Genomic DNA, 6,000 nt, shown 5'->3' on the forward strand with positions numbered 1-6,000 from the left:
CCCCCAACACTCCCGCTCGCCCGCCTGTGCGTGCGCGCTATTGCGCTCACCCACCCCCACTGGGTTCCTTGCGCTGTGATCCGCACTCCCCCCACCGGCCTCAGTCCCTTCACGCCCTCCCACCCCAGGCTTCCTGACTCCGGAGTGTAAGAATGACCTGGGGGTTTGAGTGGATCGGCGTGGGAGTGGGGGAGAGTGGGTGCTTTTGTCTCCAGTTTTCCATTCAATTCGGAAGGACTCAGTTCAGTTTGCAAAGACGTAGTTTGCGCGCCGGGCCGGCGCTGGGCTAACTGCTGGGGGAAGGCAGAGGACCAAACGCATAGTCTTGACCTTCATGTAGATGGCGGTCCCTTCCCGGCTCCCTCCATTCTCTGGTTTTCGCCCTCTGCTGACATGTCCAGTGAGTCCTGGGGAGGCTCACATCCTCTAGAGGAGGCTGGAACAGCCCCCTCTTAGTGACTGTTGCAGGTTCTGAACGCTGCCAGCATCTGGTAACATAACGATTACCAGAAATGCAGTTTGTGGACACTGGGAAACCTGCTCCCTTCCTCTCTGCCGACTCTTTCCCCACCCTACCCCCATCCCCCACAAAAGTAATCCCTTGGCGACCGAGCCCCCATCCACAGGTCTGGAGGCATTCGCTGCAGGAGCCATCCCAGAACACCCTGCTTTGAGGGTCTTGGAGAGGTCAGATCAGCCTTCCAGGTGTGAGAGAACGCCCTGGGGTACAGTCATTTATAGCTCTCCCGATAACGCAGCCGGGCAAGGCCTCCCTTCATTGTTCCGTTTGATTTACTGAGTCATCTATCCAAGCTGCCCCCAACCCCCAGCATTCCAGGCTGGACTTGGCGTTAATTATCACCCATCTCCCTGGATTGTGCCCCTAACAAAGACCCTTGTCAGAGAGAGTCTCTTGGTGAGAGACGGCCTGTGGAGCTGCCTCCAGCCCAGGTTTAATTTCTCAGTACTTCTGTGCCACCCTGCCCCCAACAGAGCCCTCCACTCCAGCTCTAACAAGGGCTCAGAGCCATCTGAGTCAACTCAACAGCTACTTACCAAGTGGCCACCTGGTCCTGAAGGTGAGCTAGATGCCCCGGGAATGCACGTTCCTGATCTTAATTAAGGAATTAAAAATGCTGTGGGGAGAGTTTGGTAAGATGAACAAATAACTGGTTGTTGGAGGCTTTGAGAAGGGAAAATATTTAGATAGGTGATGGAGGTTTGGGGGTCATGGGTGAATCAGAACTGAAATTGAAGCTCGGAAATGAAGGGGAAATGCAGAAATTACCCTGCAAAGTTACCCTGAGCAGAAGGACCAATCAAAGTAGACACAGAGGTGGAAAAGTGAGATTGGAGGAAGGAGGCCCAGTTTGACGGGCAGAATGCTGGCGAGGGCAGGAAGCAGGACAGGAAATCCAGCTGACTTGTGTAGAGGTCTGACTTTAGTGGGCAGGGGGTGCTGCATCCATATTTGAGCAGAGGAGTGAAATAGAGCTGGACTTCCTGAAACCACTACAGCTGTGCACTTCTGTCAGCAGTACAAAGAGAGTCATGGGGAGGCTGCTGGTCACCCTTCCTTGGTGTGCCCCAGGTCTCATGCCTGCCTAGTAAGTTTTTCCGTTGGTCTCACCCACTAGAATCTGAGCACCTTCAGAGTAAGGACAATGTCTAGCCCCATGCGGCCCAGTGGAAATCTGATGCAAGCCACAAACGTGAGTCACATGTACAACTTCAGATTTTCTAGTAGCCACATTAAAATATGGTAAGTAGATGAAACTCATTTTTATACTTCATTTAACTATATATTCAGAATGTCACTTCAATGTGTAATCAGCATTAAAATTTATTAATGAAAGATTTAACATTCCTTTTTTCATACTAAATCCTCAAGCTCTGAGTGAATTTCATGCTTCCAGCACATTTCAGTTTGAAGTAACAAACCTCAAATGCTCAATAGCCACATGCAACTAGTAGCTAACACATTAGACAGGACACAGGTCAAAAATATAGTGCCTGGCACTTAGTAGGTACTCAGTAAATGTGTTGAATGAATGAAATGCAGCATCTCTAAAAATACTCATGGCAGGGCAGGTGCTTCTCAGTCCCCACTGCAGTGCCCAGCAGCTGGGGTGAAAGTTAGTGATGAATCAGTTGAGAGGCTAGAAGAGTCACTAATTCACTCATTTGGTCAGCTACTCATTTATCTTTTGAGATTCCTTCCCCCTCACCTCCATTTAAAGTTCTTGATCACTTAGCCAAGAACTTAAGGCGATAAGCAGGCAAAGGAGGCTAACCTGACAAAGGCAGGAGTACTCAGATTTCTCTTCCTATTACATCTGATGACCACACCCCAATTCTTTTCTCCTAGTTCCCCAGTTAACAGCCAAATTTATCTCCCTTCCCATGTACACACACCACCAATCCCACTCTTTTGAGGTCCTTTCCTAGCCACGCAAAGTTCAGAGTTCTACTCCAGAAGGGCCGGCTTCTGCTGAGGCTTCAGTCACAGATCATCCTCCATAGACTGAGGCCTAGGGAAGTGGAGGGGCTTGACCAAGGCCCAGGCCAGGTCTCTGGCTGGCCAGGAAGCCACCACTTTTTTCATTAATGCAAGCCCAGGGCCTATAACAGTGCTTGACACACAGAGTCAGGATATCTATTTGTGAAGGAACCCAGGTTCTCTGATCCTAGGCCCCTGCTTTGCCCACCATTCCTGGAGCATACCTTACTTTAAATTCCTCAAAGAGTCCTCATAAAGGATATGTCCTTAGGCCTGAGAGCCTGTCTGTACGGGCAGTGAGGACTTGTTGAGAGATGGGGACAGGCTGAAACTGGTTTTCTCCCCTCCCCCTAATCCCTGCTTTTTTCCATTTAAGAAGTGTTTCACAAACTCCACCCTCACAAGGTTTACCTTAACTAAGTACCACCTGTACTATTATTTACGCAAGATTTTTTTCAGTGTAAGTCAATTCCCTTTTTTTTCTTTTTTACCTAAAGCTATTTTTCAAAAACACTTTATATCACTACCATAAATGGAAAACCAGTATTGACAACCTTATATAGATAGCAACCATAAAAATAAACATAATGATAACAAACCGAGGTTAGTTCATTTGAGCTGGATACTGTTGCTTACTGAAGCCACTGAGCCTGGCACACTCTCCCTGGTTAACAAAGGCTGAGCCAGTCTAAAGACAAGTATTAAAAACAAGCCAAACCCAAGCTGAGATTTTTCTCCAAAAAGCCATCAGAAGGAGAGGAATATTTTTTAAAACATTGTATTGAAGTGTAGGCTACTTGCAAAAAAGTACACATATCATAGACTTGATAAATGTTCACAAACTGATCACCCCTTATAACCAGTACCCAGGTGAAGAAATAAAACATTGGCAGCACTCCGATCTCTTTACATGCCCCCTCCAGTTATTACCATTCCCCAAGGGTACCCATTATCCTGACTTTCAGCCAGGATGAGTTTTGCCTGTTTCTGTATTTCCCGTAAATAAAAACATAATATGCTTTTTCATTGTCTCTGGCTTCTTTTCTTCAACATTATGCTTGTGAAATTTGTCCATATTCTTGCTGTAGTTATGGTTCCTTCTCATGATTGGGTAGAGTTCTATGGTATGACTGCACCATCATTTATTTATCCATTCTGCTGTTGATGGGCACTTGGGTAGTTTCCAGATTTTGACTCTTATGACCAGAGTTGCAGTGAACCTCCTCGAACATGTCATTTGTTGATCATGTGCACACATTTCCATTGGGTCTATACCTAGACGTGGAATTTCTTGATCAAGGGGCATACATGTGTTTGGCTTTAATAGATACAGCCAGAAAGTTTTGCCAACTCACTGTATGAATCTATACTACTATCAGCAGTATGTGAGAGTTCCACGTGCTCCCCCTACTTACCAACATTTCGCATTTCCCATTTTTTTCTCAGTGTACCTGTTCAGGTGGATATGTAGCTGTATCTCATTGTGGTTGTATTTTGCAGTTCCTTGATGACTGACAAAGTTACACACCTTTTTAATGGTAGACTAGGAGGAATTTTAAAAGGCAGTCATGTCATATAACACTATATAATGTCATACCCATCTATTATGATTAAACATCTTGTGTACATGGGTTGCAGGGGTTTTTACTATGGAGGCTTTTCTGTTAGTTTTGGTTGTTTCTGGAGGAAGAGAAGAGGTAGGAAAGGATTCGAGTATTGCTTGAGCAGAGGAAGTGTCCTCTATGTTCTATCCATACCCCTGGGAATTGCCACAGACCAGCACCACCTCCTCCTTGAAACAAAATAAACAGGCATGAGGACCTCTGGCTTTTTTGTTCCAAGTCCTTATGGGAAACTCCATAATGAAACTCCATAATCTGAGGAGCATCACTGTGGAAAAAATGAAAATGAAAGACGTGCTCTGGGATAACTAAGAGGCCAGGACTGCAGACAAGCCTCAGGAGCCAGGCCAACAACTGGATCCGGTCACCATCCGCATCTTTCTCTTTGGAATGTCTAATCAAAACACCTCCTCCCAGACGCTCTGCCCTCTAGAAGTTACTCGATCACCCTGGGTGACTGTGAAGCGCCTACATGGGGAGGACACAAAAGAAAAGAATCGGAATGAGAATGTGAGCCCTGGAGGCTGGTGGAGGAATTAAGATAAAGGGCTTTGTGGCCTGGCTGGCTGGATTCATGCCCAACTCCCCCACTCACTCAAGCAAGTTACCTCACCTCTGAGAACCTCAGTTTTCTCATCTGTAATAGGGATGATAATACCACCTATTTCAGAGGGCTGTTGCAAAGAGTAAACGAAACAATCAAGAAGCCCTTAGCCCTCTGTGGTACATGTATAAACGAGGGTGAACAACTGACATACAACCATTGTGTACCCATGCAGCCATTCTGTTTTCCACTTTCAGTATAGTAGTCAATAAATGATGTGAGATATTCAGCACTTTATTGTAAAACAGGTTTGGGATAGATGATTTTGCCCAACTGTAGGCTGATGTAAGTGTTGTAAGCACGTTTAAGGTGGGCTAGGCTAAGCTCTGATGTTTCGCAGCTTAGGTGTACTTAAATGCATTTTTCAGCATCTGATATTTTTCAACTTCTGATGGGTTTATCATAACCTGATCATAAACTGAGAAAGGGCTGTAGTATATAATACAGTCAGATGTCACACCCTTACCTTTCCACTCCCTCAGAACACAAAACCTCTAATTCAGTAACTGCTGCTAACCTTAAGGTATGTGGCCACAGTTGTCCCTGGTGCCCCTCAGGGCCCCCATGCCACTGACCTTGTTCTGATTACCTCTTGCTGTGTAATAAACCATCCCAAAGCTTAAGTCTTAAAACAGCCATTTGCAGCATGTCTCATGGTTCCGTGGATTGAGGGGGCTCAGCTGTATAGGTTTCACAAGGGCTCTTTCATGTTCTAGCAGACGACATCTGGCACTTGGGGCCCCTGATGGCCTGACTGAGCTTCACTTCCCAGAGTGTTGCTCACTTACCTGGCCAGAAGTGGAATCTGGCTGCTGGCCGGCAACTGAGCTGGGTGGTAAACAGCAAGGCCTTCTGATGCCCTCTGCCTGTGGTTTGGGCTTTTCAGAGCATGGCGGCTGGGTTGCGAGAGAGAGTGTCCCAAGAGCCAGTGTCCGAAAGGCCAGGTGGAAGGTATGAGGCTTCTTGGCATCCAGAAGTTCCACAGCACCTCTTCCTCCACGTTTTGCTGGTCTAACAGCCCCAGGCCAGCCCATCCTCAAGGGGGAAGAGACAGGGCACATGGGACAGAAGGTACTGTGCAGGCTGCCTCGAGAGAGCATAAGGGGCCCAGCCCCTGGCTCCCCACTGAGAACATCCGTAGGGAAGCTAGGCCAGTGCTCTGCTCATGGCCTGGAGAGCAGTGGCCACTGCTGCCTTCCAGAGACAGGCTGGCAAGAACAAAGTGAATCAACCGTTTTACCTCCACTGGGTCACCTGCCCCTCCCAACCTCTGG

The sequence above is a fragment of the Manis javanica genome, chromosome 12 (genome assembly GCF_040802235.1).
Source record: "Manis javanica isolate MJ-LG chromosome 12, MJ_LKY, whole genome shotgun sequence".
In the NCBI taxonomy this organism is placed as follows: domain Eukaryota; kingdom Metazoa; phylum Chordata; class Mammalia; order Pholidota; family Manidae; genus Manis; species Manis javanica.